Raw genomic sequence first — 15,036 nt, forward strand, 5'->3', positions numbered from 1 at the left:
TGTTTTGTTCATAAGGTTTTGAAATACACTTTGTAGCCATATATAAATTAATGATTTTTCCACGAAGAATTTGCTTCAACTGCCTGTTGGCTGAAATGATACCTTTCTAGTGGATTAGCAGAAAAAAAATACAGGAAAATAATTCATTTTCTTACTCAGAAAGCAGGAAAGAATATCAAACCATTCACAGAATGCTAAATATCTAGATATTAGCGAATACAGCCTCAAAAGGCCACTTCCAAAAAAAATGTAATCTGTGTAGGAAAGTGAATTTAACAGAATCACTGGATAATTTAAGAACATGCTAAACAATAATTACGCCTTGTTTTCTTTTTCACCCTGCTTTAGTCTACATGACATTGTCTCTCCTCTGATATGCTGCCCATCTCTGCTGGACCTCCCTTGTTTACTATAAAGCAAACTTTGCAGGATGGTGTTCTTGGACAGAACACAGAAAGTCTTCTCTGTGTAATGAAAACACTGTGAGGGAGTCATTTATTGGATTGGCATGTTGTTGTTTTTGCTGCTTGAATGGCAGATTTACAGGTCTTTGCCGTAGATATTTACTGCTGAGATAGGGAGGAAACCGAATCATAAACATCTTGATGACTTTGAATAAAAGCAAAAGAAGTGCTGAGGTCATTTTAGCAGCTTGTGTTTGCAGAGTGCAACAGAAGGTGTTCAGCATAAGACAAATACTTTCCTTGGCCAGATGCCCTAGAATCTGCTCAATTAATGTTATTAATTATTATTTGTTTGTATTAGGGAGATATCAAAAAACAGTGCTCTTCTTAGTATGTTACTTTGTCTGTAATTTATCCTTCACAGAAAGATTCTTGTGATTACAATATTGAAAATATGTGGTGGCCAAAGTGTAATTGAGATCTTGTCCCATTGCGTAGCAAAAGCATTATTGTGTATAATTAAGTCTCTTTTTGAGAGGCACAAAAATCCCCACATAAAGTTGCTTACCTACTCCAAATACTAATTTGCAAGATGGGATTAGGAGGAATTAACAAGAGGAAGCACATCATAGTAGCTGCTCTATTCTTCATACTTTTGTGCCTTCTTGAGGCATGCTTCACTCACCAAGAGGTGTCCCTGAGAGACCCTTGGCTGCACAGAAAGCAGAGCACAGCCCTTTCTCCCACCACTCTGAATGAGGAGAGCGGAGAAGGCTACAGATTTTGAGGAGGCATTAGCCCCATATACTCACAGCTGCTTAGCATGTTTTAAAATCTACAAGTAGTTAATACATCTACATATAGGAAACTAGATATATTGTCAGCAAACTTAAATATCTCTAAATATTGCCCTGTGTTTCTACGAGGAAGATGACAATGTTCAGGGCTATGTGTTGCATTTTGATTCTCAAAGCATACATATTATGATATGACAGCAAATATTACCATCAAAGGAAAAAAATGAAATTAAGGAATGTTCACTTTTGCCTAATTTTTTTCATTGTGATGTACCCCTATACAGACAGGCATCTCAACTAGTGTTAGTAAGGGCTTTAGAAAAAATACACAAATACCAATAAATTCTTTGATAAGTACCCATAACTGAACCTTGTCTTGTACCACAAGGAGAATAGGGCTCCCTGCAAATACAGGTCAGCAAGATGTTTTGTCTGTCTTAAGAAATTCCTCAAGCTTCTGCGTGTTTATTCATAAATCTATGTACAGTATTTTTACTTTGTATTTACTGTCTGACTAAAGTTCACCTTCAGCCTTTATTTGTCCTGATGTAATCCTGATGCATGCCTAAGAATTAGAATTTCTATACATCCAGTAGATTTACTTTGCCATATCTCCACTGCAATAATGATAACTTATGCCATTTATGCAGAAGACTAAAATTTGATATACAAAATCCATTCCTGCAGAACCTAATCTTACACTGTTTTTATTTTAAAGTTCTGTATCCCAGATTTTCCCACACTTGTACTAATATAAGAGAAGAAATACACCTTTTAAATACAGGATTTTTTTTTTTTTCACCTAATACTGAAAATATGTTTCTGCTTTTTTCCTTTCCTCCCTGATGTTGCAAACATAACCTGTTCACACTGACTTCACCAGGATATGGCAATGTTGACCACATCACATCGCCAAGGTAAGACTCACATGCCAGAAGCCAAGATTCCACAAAAGTGGTATTTTAAGGTTCCACACCTAATTTCAACTTTAAAATCCAGTAGTTGTGTAGCCTTGACAACTGGTAAAGTCACTGTTGAAACATGATCTGTGAAGCTCATGTCTTCTCTTAGTGTCTAACACTGTACATATGTGAACTGTCTCCTCAGACAACCTCTCCTCAGACAGCCTCTGGAGTATACTTGCAATAGCTCAAATTCGTACAAGATCTGATCAGATGACCTTCAAAGGTGGACTCAATAATTTGCATAGAGTCCAAGGAAAATACCACATTCTTGTGGTAGTCATGGTTTTGGTATCACACTACTCTTCTCCCATGTGTGTGTCACCAAGGTAACCTAAGATGACAAAGCCATCCTGAAACCAGCAACAGTTTTAACCGAGTAACTTAGTGCCTTTTGTTCACTTTGGGAACTTTATTTAGTTTATTTATTTACTTCATTTAGTTCAGTTTTCCTTTCAAACAACACCTCATGCTATGGGAGGAAAAATATATAATCTATTACTTATTGAACAGCAATGGCATCTATGCCTCCCTGAAAACAGTATATCATTAAAGAATGTAGCAGTCAAGATTTGCAGCAGCTGTCTGTTGTGTATGAAATGTAATCTGCATTTACCACAATGACTTTGAGGAAGCCTGTGCATCACCTGTTGTGTGACAGTCATGTAAAAGAAAAAGAGAACACAAGGAGAGGATTTTCCCCATTGCTCCTGTCTCAAATCATTCCTCTCAAATCCCCCACAGACTAAAACAAGAGAGTCAACATGAATTGCTTTCAGAACCCTGGAGATGTGAATTTTCCTGCTGGAATGATAATTTGTTTTCCTTCAGGCAGAATGTATCATTCACAATTCCCAGTATAAGTGTGTTTTCTAATTCTCTTCTTAAGCGATAAATATACAAATTAGTTCAGTTTGTGGTTTGCTTGGTCTTAATTCATTAATGGAGACAGGTAGCTCAATGCCTGTAAAACCCAACTTGTATGTAAAAAAGCTGGATGCTGGACTCAGAATAACATTATCAAGGTTCTTGAGCTGTACCCACAGGTCTACTACTGTGCCCCAAGAAACATTTCTTCTCCCTGCCACTGGCATCAAAAATATTCTCCACACTGCCTTCTGAGTTACTGCTGAGATTTAAGGCATGACTTCGTATAAATGTGCTTCTCTTGACCATAAAGATTGATGAGCTCAGTCCAAGATCCTGGAAGCAGAAGGGTGGTGTAGCAACCCCAGTGAGAAACACAAAAGCATTAATGCTATCTCACATGTTCATCAGGATTGCTTCCAAGAGCAAACAGGTGCTCATACTACTCTAAACATGTGTGTCCCGAGCTAAATCCAGCCTATCACTTCCACTCCCACCTCACAGTAGCTGCATTCCAGCACATAGTGATGAGTCATGGTGTTGTTCTCCTGTGCCAGTTATAGGGGTTGAGACTCTGGACCTGTGCCCAAAGGTCAAATCCCCTCCACAAATCCACCTGACTCAACCTGAGAATGTCTGAGGGATAGACAGACTGTTTCCCTTTTCACTTTTGTAGAGTTTGACCTGTCTTACTTGATGCTGGCTTGGTGTCCTCTCTCTCAAGTCTATGTAAAGCATTAGGTTTTCCTTCTCAACTTTGCAAGACTCCTGCTTGTTTTCAGAAGGCTACTCCTGTGCATCTGAAGTTTTGCCAAGAAATTTGATGGGGAAATAACTGAGGCAGCACTTGGTCATTCTTAGACAGCAAGAAACCCTGACAATAGACAAGGACGAGGCAAACTCATTCTGATATGTCTTGTCCCACTGCAAGTGGAAGCTCACCATTGTCCTCCCTATCCCTTTTCTCCAATACACTTGGAGCAGTTGGCAGAAATACCAACCTAGAGCTCTTTAATGCAAACTTTTCTCATAGGAACTCATCCGTGCAGAAAGTCACTGTGCAAATGCATATATTGCCATGCTGTTTCTGTACTGATGATCTCTTGAAAAAAAAAAATAAAAACAGGAAGTAAAGAGGAACATTGAGGGAGTTTTTTAAGCTTGACTGAAAGGATTCATATGGTCTGTGTCAGGCATTCCCTTTGGATGACAGACAGCTACATGGTTATGAAATCACTGCAAATATTTTGTTTTGAAGGCCCTGGCCTTCATCTGGAATACAGAAGGCCATATTCAACTCCTCAGTCTACTGAAATGGACTAGAAAGAGGTTGACATGAAGTATAGGTGTATGCTTTTGTTAAAGTTTGGCCTTTGAGAACAGCTCTCTCCATTGAGAGAGAGTAGATGGCAAAAGTTAGCAAAATCATGGACTTCTGACTTAATGCCAAGAAAAAGTAAATGTGGAGGTTGCAGACATCTGATTAAAACTGATGAACAAAATTATGTCTGATATCTACATGCATAGCTATTTTGAAGGATGCAATCAAGGGAGGTGTAGTTATTCAGTGGTCAATTTAGCAGCACTGGTCCACCTCAGCTGCTGCCCATTTGCAGCAGTTCATCCATGGAAAGAACCTGTGCCATACTTTCTACAAACCACTAACTCAGAGTACCCAGAGGCAACTGCAGAAAGGCAGAACGAGAAAGGCAGTGAGATCAGACTTCTACTGCTTGCCACAGCTTGGCACAGCGGGACACGCGTGCACGGCTGGCTCACCCCCAGCCCAGACACCTGCGGATCTGATGTCCTTCAAATGCCCTCTGGTGGCTGTGGCTCTGCCCGGGGCCACGTCCCCACGGCGCGTCTGGAGGGAAAGAGCACTTTGCATGCACATGTAAAGCACAGCCTGAAAGCACATGTGTGGAAAATGACTGGTGCTCACTGGTAGCCCCCAGTTCCCCCATTTCTGGTGCTGCTACACAGAAGTAGCATCCAATAGTGCAGCTGTCTGCTCCACTAAGCAGAAGAGCTAGGTAGGGAAGGAACTGACATTCCAACACTGGTGGAGGCTCCGTGGGCCCTCCATGTGTTTGCACAAAGTGTGTTGCTGTTTTAAAGATCACTGTCTGAGAGTGCTGGGGACGATGAAGCAAGAAAGCCTTATAAATATGATTGCCTGGCAAAAGATTTATAAAATACAGAGATTGAGATGGTAACAAATTTTGACATACCAAAACTTAGTTACTGAACAAGTAGAAAACAATAGTACAGCCAGGATGAAGACAATCCCCCCTTCTGGTTGAACACTGCCTTTACCTACAGATAGGCTCAAAGGTTAAATGGAATGTTCTATCTCACTCCCAATGTATGGTTCATCCCACATCTGTAACCCTCCCCTGAAGCATCTGGTATCTGTGACCCCATTGGCCTAAGTCTTGTTCCAGCCCACCTTGAAGCCCCCTGATAAGGAGTCCCTGAGGAGCCAGACGCTCTCTTGGAACTCCCACCGGCTTGGAACTTCCACCCTCTCCTGGAACATCCTCTTATCTCCCTCTACCACTTGCCTCTCCTTTCCCCCACTCCCTCAGGCCTTGCCACGTGTCATGTCTGGCAATCCCAAGCGAGGTCTTTCACCCTCTGTAATAAACCTGATATTTTAAGAGCAGCCTTCAGAGATCTCTCGTCTCCATCCATCCAAATCGTCCTGCAGTCCAGCTTGCCTGCATGAGGGGAAATTTTCTCTTCTGAATCTCTGATTAAATGAAGACATAGCACTCCAGGCACCAGGGAAGGAGATGAGGCTCCCTGAGGCAACATGATCAGGTTCCAGGGAATAAAGGATTGTAATATAAACATCAGTGGGGTCTGCCACAGACTGAAACAAGTCTTTGGACAATGAGGCTCTATTGCTGAAGGTCCTAAATGGTAATTGGGGAATCTTCTGCAAGTACAGCTTGGTGAAGAAATTAAAGGAACTCAAGACACACTATGAGCTGCATATTTACTTAGGGGAGTCAGATGAAACAACAACAATCCCCTGTCTCTGTCCTCAGGAAGCACAAGTCTGGTTTCTGAGATGTGTAATATGTCTGTGCAGTTTGCACTTTCGGGTGAGGGCTTTGTCTCACCTGCATCTTAAGGTTTTAAGGAAAATACTGGTTTGGCTTCTGCTGCAGAAGCTCATGAGAAGTCAAAAGGCTTTGACAGTGAGAATCAACACAATTGATGGGGAGGCCAACTGGATATTGGCCACTCTGATATTCTCTCTATATTTATTTATATTTTTCCAATATTTTGCCCTCCTATTACTACACAGATGCTACTTGTTCTTTTCAGGTGCTATGTTTGCTTTCCAGACCAGTATTCACTGACTGCTCCATGGTTGGCCCTTGCTTAGACAACCTTTGGGAACAAGCTCCCACTTGGTGTGTCTGTGACTACAGAGTGTTTTTGTAATGCTGGATTTGGCATTGGTAACTTCTCACACCTACTGCAGACCTGCCTAAATTATTTCTCAAGTAATTTCAAACTTGTGTGTGGGGAAAGAGAGTTACAGAAATATTGCTTCACATCCTGGTTCTCTGCAGCTATATTAAGAGCATAAGTTATTTGGGGCAGGGATCACCTCCTAGGGCACTTGCTCAGCCTGTGCTGCAATGACACCCAGAAGACCTAATATTTTACTGCCCAGAAAAGCAGAGAGGGAAAAAAAGGCACTGCATCCTTATGGGAAGACTGCCCTGATCTATTCTGTGTGTGGATGTGCAAATTACAACAGATGATGCACTTAGCAATTATGCTCTTTGCATACATAAGCAGGAACAACAGCTCCCAAACTGCCAATATCTCTCTCGATTCTCACGAAATGGCTGCGTGTCACATGGTCACACAGCAAGGGGGATCGAGGAAATGAGAGGAAAGAAAGACAGAGGAGGAAGCTTCAAATGGCTAGATACATGCCTCTCAAATGAATTGCATTTTTTTTAAAAAAGACTGAAATTCACCTGCTTTTCAGGTCTTTTCTTCTTTAAAGTCATTTGTTTTGAGCATTGTAAACTCTCTCTGAAATGATAAAAGTGTCTTCAGCTGCTACCCATGCCTTAGAGTGTATAGCCTGTATAGCATGAGCCTGTCTGTGTGGTGGGCTGCTTCTTTAATCCAGTCAGTTTTCTGCTCTTCCCTCTCTGTCACCTGATCTTCACATAAAAGAACAACCCCCCATTCCCATCTCCCCCCCTCAAAAAAAACCCTAAAACCCCACCCAAACCAAATAACCAAACAAAATCTCCAAGCCCAAAATGAAGAAACAAACAAAAGTCCCGACACAAACCTCGGAAATAAAAGGAAACTGGTTCTTCTCATAGACCACCTTCTGAGAATTTCTGTGATTCATTCCACGTTCTGAATTACACCTCTCTGCTTACACAAGAGCCATGGCAGACAGTAGGCACTAGGGCAGAAGGTGTTACCCTTTCCCATGTTGTCTCTATGTTGTTCTCTTCTTACAAGCTCTCTGCAAGTTTGAAAGTGTAAGAGCTGTGTGCTTTACGACCTCTGAGGCTGGCTTCTCCTAGCAAAGGGTTACTCCTGCCCTTAGAAAACTTCATACTGACATGCTGATGGAAGGAAGACTGCAATTTTTACAAGTGTTGATAACCAGATAATGTTTTACATCACCTGCCACACAGTCTTCCCTGAATCACAGAGTCTGCTGTCTTTTCTGCAGACTTCAGGAGAAAGAAACTCTCAACTTCATCTGCCTATTAAAAAAGGTTGAGACCTCCAAACTCAGACATTTGGAAGTTGACATAATTTGACTCGAGTCAGCGTGATTGGCATGTCGACACATAATGCTGGCTCTTGCCGCTCTAAAGTGCCTGGTAAATTGGCAAACTGTGAAGCTCACCATGTTGTAGTCTGTGAGCTGCATTTCTTGATATTCCCTCTTTGTATAATACCCAGAACAATTATTTGATAGTTCAGATTATTCAGACCGCATCAGGGCTCAGGAAAGGTGGAAGAAGACAGAAATGGAGGTGGCCTGATCCTCCTCCAGGTAGCCAATGACACCAGGTGTGAAGTCACTTAGAGCAAGCTTTTGAAATAACACAGCCTGTTGGGTGGTGCTAAGCTCTGCTTAAAAACTGGGACAGAATTGTTGCAATGGAAACAGCTGGATACTGAGTGCTTTTAAAAATCTGGCTCTTGTTTAGCTGCCTCCATGGGAACTGAGCTTAACTGAAAACCTGGCCCTGACTGGGCATGCTGAGCACTTTAAAATGGGCCTTTCTGGTCTTTAGAAATTTCAGCTGATGGCATTCTGTAAATAGCTGAGATTTCCTTTCTGAAGTACTACTGTTCCGTGTTCCATGTTTTTTTTGTTGCTTTCTTTTTCAGCTGACACAAATGTCAGTGCCTGCCAGTCTGTTCCAGGCTTTGTAAGCTTGTGCAGTTACAGCCTGCTAATTCCTTTGCTTACATGCCAAAACCCAGAAGTAGCTATCTGTCACCTTGCTATTTGCTGCTTTTGAATCCCAGCCTGAGTGAGTCTGTAAATCCTTCAGCCTGAGTCAAGTGTAATGCTAAAATTCAAGCCTCATCTACAGGAAGAATACTGACCATCAAAAACCTCAGCCAAATCTTGGGGCCCTGTTGTACACACAGTTGTGCAAATAAAGCTTGTATGTTCCCTGCAGAATAAACAGACAATAATGACATGCAGCAGCAAGAGAAACAGAAGGTATGAAGTGTTGAAGCCACTTACATATGAGTGCACAAAGCTTGCATAGCCAAGATGGGAAGAATATTCGATCAATATAATGATCTTCACCAAGATCATCAGATTTTGAACACAGCTGAACAAGTTCTTGGTACATACCACCAACTATGAGGAACCAGTGAAAGGCTATTAATAATTCTCAATAACAATGAGATGGAGGATTTAAAATATAGGCAGAGAACCATATGTTAAAAGTCTTCTATAGGGCTGCACCCAGCAGCATGGGTGGCTGCCAGTTGAGCTGTTTTCATAGCTTGTTGTGATGCTCTCACAGGAATGTGAGAGGTGTCTGGACAGTATATCTCCAACACTCATATCAGCTACACACTGTTGGGAAGTGGTGATTGGTGCTATGTAGTACATTAGTGTTCTTGGATGCTCTTGCCTATTGCATGGGGACATGCAGGCACCAGCAGTGCTAGTTACATGATTATGCTGTGACTTCAGGGCATAGTATAAAATCCATGGAAACAAGCTGTCAAGTGTTTTTAGCAGTCTCGTTCCAAAGGGCCAAGGCAATGCAGCAGGCAGAAGGCCAAATCTGTCTTCCCATGAAACCCTGGTTTATGTACAGGCAAGGAGACATTTACTGTTTCTCTGAAGCTGAAGAGTGATGGTAAACAGAGCCTCAATGCCAGCTGGAGTGTATGCAGATAATTCTGCTTTCATATGAAAGGTATGAGGCTGATCTGAACCACTTGACTCTCTGGGTAAAAGACAAATCTTCCTGCTGCTAACTTCCTGTTGGCTGTTGGCTTCCTGCATCTGAAAATATCTCCTTCTGGGCAGTAAAGTCAAAGCTAAGTGGCAAAAACCAGAAGAGATACTCCTCCTGCTCTCCCTGAATCTGTGAATTTCTTGCTGCATTACTTGGGTCTGTTCAGAAGAGAGCAGCCCGCTTCTGCATACCCCGTACCTAAACAGACTCCATTCCTGTGGTAACACTATCTTCACATTTGCATGCAAAGTATGATTTTCACTGCACTGTTTAGATTGGCTATTATGTAATAATATCATTGTCAGGGAGATTAAGGGAGGAAAATCTTACCTTTTTTTTTTTCTTCTGTTGTCTTAGTACTGATCGGGCGTCTAAAACAACAACAACAACAATAACAACAACAAAGGAAGAAAAGTGACAGAAACAGGAGAGGGTGGACCACCATTGATTGCTGCTAGGGAAATGAGCCTTTTGTTGGCTAAGCTTCATAATGAATTATACACTCTTCTTCCCACATTAAAGACCATACTATCTTTTGGTGTTATGCCTGTGACCACAAAGTCAAGTGCAGATGTCTCTCCTCTTCCCCTAAATAATAGCAAGGACAGGCTGCACCCTCCACAGGTGCAGATGGTGTCTTGAGAAGCTTCTTGGGGTCTGCACTATGCCCACTGTCAGGAGTCAAGCCTAATATTTTAAAAATTGAGATATTTCTGTATGAGACACTAAATTAACTATCTCTTTGCTATATCATTGAGATAGTCCTACCAACTGTCTTCTGAGTGAATCCTAACAAAGGCCTGCCATAGATTATATTAGCTGGGGTCTAATACTGGGCATTTTCTGATGAAAGTTTTGCTGTGGGTGGTTTGGTTCCAATTTGAAGGAGATTCCCCCTTCTGTTTCTTCAGTATCTCTAGAGTAAGGGAAACAATGTGCTCCCTGATGTGCATTCTTTCCTGCTGCTATTTCTGACTGTGCATAGTCCACTTCTTCACAGTGTTTAGTATGTTATGGGAGATTAAATAGATTTTCCTACTGTGAGAGAACAATAATCTTATGACCATTCAATGGCTGTTTGGTTTTTTTTCTTTTTTGTCCTAAGCAGTTTCATGATACTGGAGTTTCATGTATCTTAAACACAGATCCATAAAGTTCAAAACAACAATCTGGCTTTGTGCAACTTACTGATACAGCAGGAGGTCCACTTGTGAAGAAGAAAATACAGATATTTACTGCATACATTGTGGAGAAATATGGCAATGTGACGTGAAACCCAGCATCAGATTAGGGGAGGAAATCTCAGGCACAAACATCAGCATCATGCTTTATCTTCATGCCTTCCTTAGGTAGTAGCCATTAGATATTCACACATGGGATCTGAGAGCCCACTCTAATGATTTTGTTGGGGTAGATGCAAGGATGAGCCTTAGGGACTAAAAGGGAGCAAACCTCCTCCAACAATAGGAAGCCATGGAGCAAAGGATGGAATAATGAATTCCTTCTTGACATTTGCCACTCCTACCATTGGGGTGGCTGATTATGAAATTGACTATGAAAACCTACAGTTTTGTGCATGTGGAAAAAAAATGGCTATTTGAAAACCCTCAGAAGCACAGCTTTTTCCACTGATCCATGTTCAGCACAGCATCTGCACTGCACACATCCATCAGTGGATTATGTATGGTGCCCTCTGCTCTCAGAGGGAAGTGCATGGGACAAGAGAGCTAGCAGAGCCTGCATATCTCTTCAGCCTGAAAGATGCTGCTGGATGATGCTGTTGATCACATGAGCTGCAAATGACAGTGTGAGGAGAAGGTCTGTCCCACAAAAGCCTCAGAAGCTATCTGTGTGCTTTCCTCCCTGGGGTCCTCATGCACAAACACACTGCTGCTGTCTCATCCAAGATAACAGGCTCCACTGTTACACAACTGGGCTCAAACTGCACCCAGCAGAATCCCACAGACAGTGAGATGGATTGTGCATGGGTGATGACAGGTTTGCAACTTAACAGCTCCATTTAAAAAATCTTAAGACAGTGCTTAACTAGCTGCTAGAAGGTCCTCATGAGGACTGTGGCAATTAGGAATTGATGTTTGTTTGAAACAGGAAAAATATTCTCCACCAATGCATCAAATCCTGAACATGAATTAGTCAATAGGTGGAGAGATTTATTTTGATGACCCCTCTGTTCCAGTTTGCCCTTCTCAAGATATAGCTATCACAGAAGAAAATCATGGATCCAGGAATTAGCCACATCACTCTTCTTACAGAAATTTAAATTTCTGACCCCATAATGTAAAAAGCACAAGAGGAGGAAGTGCATAATCTTGGGTCTTCATCCCAAATCATATGGGGATATTAAGAATTATACTGTAAAATCACTGGGACTGGAAACACATGAGCATACTCTGCAGTAGATCTCACTGACTAATAATCTTTCTTTACCTGACATGCAATATAACACTAATAATACACTTTGTTGATAAAATGATAACAAATATGTCCATCCACTGAAATAACAGGGAAAAATCTTGTTTGTGCATATAGAGTAAAGCAGACATATGTTGCAATTTATCTTTCTACACTGTTAGTGCCCAAAGAAATGTACTTATATTTAATCCAGCTGTGGCGCACGTGACAGGCATTCTGCAGCTGTCAGTGATGTTATGTACTGTAAACACTAAACATTCATTGTAAAACTGTACTCATTATAAGAAGTAAAATATGGTACCTGAATGTTAACTGAAGTATTAATAATAAAAATTGATTACACACATCTTGTTTGCTGAGCAATTATTCCAGGGATAAGACTGGTTTCAAATTTTGCCTCACTGACCAAATGGCAGAACAGGTATTTGCACGCAGTGTCTCTGACTGAGAGAAAACATCAGAAACTTTATAAGTTTTGTGAGGAGAAATGAAAGGTTCTTTGGTTTTTTTTGCTTTAACTATTAAGTAAAACTATTGTCTGTGTTACTTCTTAGAAAAAAGAAGAATCTCAGAAAAATTAAATGTAATTTATTGAATAAAAGTCTGTAAAACATAAATTTCTCTACACTTGAACATGATCCATTATTTGAATGTGTATCATTAAGGTTTTGTTGATAGGGCTGTTAATGAAAATCCTGACTCTGTGTAATGGGCATACATTTGGATTATGCAGTAGTGTTTAATTTTATGGCAATCTTCAGATAAAGGCTGGTTGAACTGCTTAGCATTTATATGTACAGAAAATGTATGAAACATTTTACTTTTACCTGTGTGGAATTCTGGGCCTCTATCTACATCTCAGCCACTGGCAATGTGTACCAGGCAAGTTCTGTGCATATCCCAGTGCTGGCAGCCTGCTTTTACAAAATCAATGAATGATTTGGGGTGGCAGATCCAAAGAAAGATTAAAGATCATCTAGTTCCACCCTCCCTACCATGGGCAGGGACATCTTCTACCAGATCAGCTTTGTCAGGGCCCCATCCAACTCTGCCTTGAATATTTCCAGAGATGGGGCACCTGCAGCCTCTTTACGCAACTCCTTCCAGTACCTCACCACTGTCAAAGTAAGACGTTTTTTCCTAATAATCTAATCTACTCTACTCTCTTTCAGCTTAAAGCCCTTTTCCTACCACTACATGGCTTTGTACGAAGTTACTCTCCAGCTTTCTTATACACTCTTTTCTTCAGCCTCGCCTTTGAAGAGCCCTCTTGTCTGGGCAAAAGTATTGAAACAGTTGTTCTACTCAGGAATCATGCTATATTAGGATGAAGAGCATCTTAACTGTACAGTTTCAAGGGGAATGTACCCTGAAGCCCTTAAAGTTACCTTGGCAAAGCTTCAAAAGCAAGAAATATAAATCCCCAAAACTGGCATAACAGCAGCTGATTTAAAGGATTCACTATTGCTCCCCATAAGATCTCAATTCTACTGAATAATGACTTTTCTTGTAGTGGAAGGTGTTTCAGATTTGATGTAAACTTAACCCTAAGTGTGGTTTAAATCAGGACTATTTTACCCACGGTCAGGCAACGTGTGATGACTTTCCTTCTGCTCCTTGAAAAGGACTGTTCACATCTGAAGGAGCAAAACTATTGGAAGTAGTTTTATACACTTTATACATTGATTCCACTTCTACAAAACTATGGATAAAGTATGTTTCCTACCAGGATGTGAGAAACTATAAAAAAGCAAAAGCCTTCCCCTACAAGTAGTGTATAATGTTGGCAAGAGTACATGTATGAAGCACTTTCTACTCAGAAGACATTAAAATGACAAGGGTCATGTAAGTATTCACAGTTTCCAAAACCACGTGTTTCTCGGTGTACCATTTGTAGTGATAACATCTCATAAGGGCCCCAAGCTTGGTACACATCAAAAGGAATCTATTTTCAAGTTTTACTTTGTGCCTAATCTTTGCAATCTCTCCCACGCAATCTATAAATGGCAATTGATTTGTACACAGATGAGAATTTGTAATAAAAAAGTGCAGGAAGACATGCTCTTCTTTCTTCTTCAAAAACCTTTCTTCTGCCTTGGTGAGAAAATGTTGCACTTAAATTGAGCTGTATATTTCACAGAGGCATAGTGTGGTGTTACTTCCAAGCTCCGACTAACCAGAAGGTTAGAAAAAAGGATTACAACCCCCTCTCCAGCAATTTTTAAATCTGTGTGTTGCTACTGAATTCAGAAACTACTTGAGCCTCAAAACCCATGCAATGTGGACCAGATACTGGAAAGAAAGTACTTATGGCAACCTCTGTAGCTCACAGAAAAGCCAGGAGTAGCCCCTGGGTCTGGCATGTGTATGTGTTACCTGAAGTCAGTGCTGGAGGAGACCCCCTCAATTAGGACAGCCAACAATTTTCAGCTGCATCTTCCAAAGAGGCATCCAGGCTTACAAGTGCTTGTAAGCAGGAGGAGGAGCAGTAGCAAAGCAGGGCACAGCTGGGCAGATGTGCTGTATAAAGGAAATAGAAAGGCAATTCACTTATTTCTCATTTGCCTGGTTCTGCTTCTCCTCAAAAAAAGACCACAGAGATTCTTTTCCACAAATAGACATAATGCTGATTATTTACATTAATAAGTAGCTAGTGTCCTCAGGCAACCATTGAAGGGCACAGAATTCAATGGGAATTTATCCCTACCATAATCAGCCTAGTATGCTACCACTGGGCCCTACCTGCATCGCATAATATTCATCATTTACATGCACATGTGAAAGGAAGAAGGAGGATCAGCAAGGGTAAGAAATCATGAAGGATAGAGAAGACAATCGTATCAGCACTACTGCTTGACCTCAGGCCTCTTCTTGAGTTCTAGTAACTTTTTATCTTTTGAATAAATGCATGAGCTTTCACTTGCATTTTAGCCAAGGGTGAAATAGCAGGCAGAACTCTCCTTCCCTGAGAGTTTTGGAGCAGCAAAGGAGGGGTCTTTACTTTTGTATACATAAAAAAAAAATGGATGGTCATGGGAGAAAAAAAGGAGCAGAATAATGAGGCAGCTACACT

The 15,036-nt window shown here is 41.1% G+C and overlaps 1 long non-coding RNA gene across 1 annotated transcript in view; it reads right to left on the reverse strand.

The window, feature by feature from the left end:
* Positions 1-14,477, reverse strand: part of LOC110471261 (uncharacterized) — a 56,495-nt gene extending 42,018 nt beyond the window's left edge. Inside the window, exon 1 of the long non-coding RNA XR_002465558.3 lies at positions 14,340-14,477. This is a non-coding gene — a long non-coding RNA (uncharacterized LOC110471261). The remainder of the gene's footprint in view (positions 1-14,339) is intronic.
* Between the last annotated feature and the right edge of the window lie 559 nt (positions 14,478-15,036).

The sequence above is a fragment of the Lonchura striata genome, chromosome Z (genome assembly GCF_046129695.1).
Source record: "Lonchura striata isolate bLonStr1 chromosome Z, bLonStr1.mat, whole genome shotgun sequence".
Classification (NCBI taxonomy): Eukaryota; Metazoa; Chordata; class Aves; order Passeriformes; family Estrildidae; genus Lonchura; species Lonchura striata.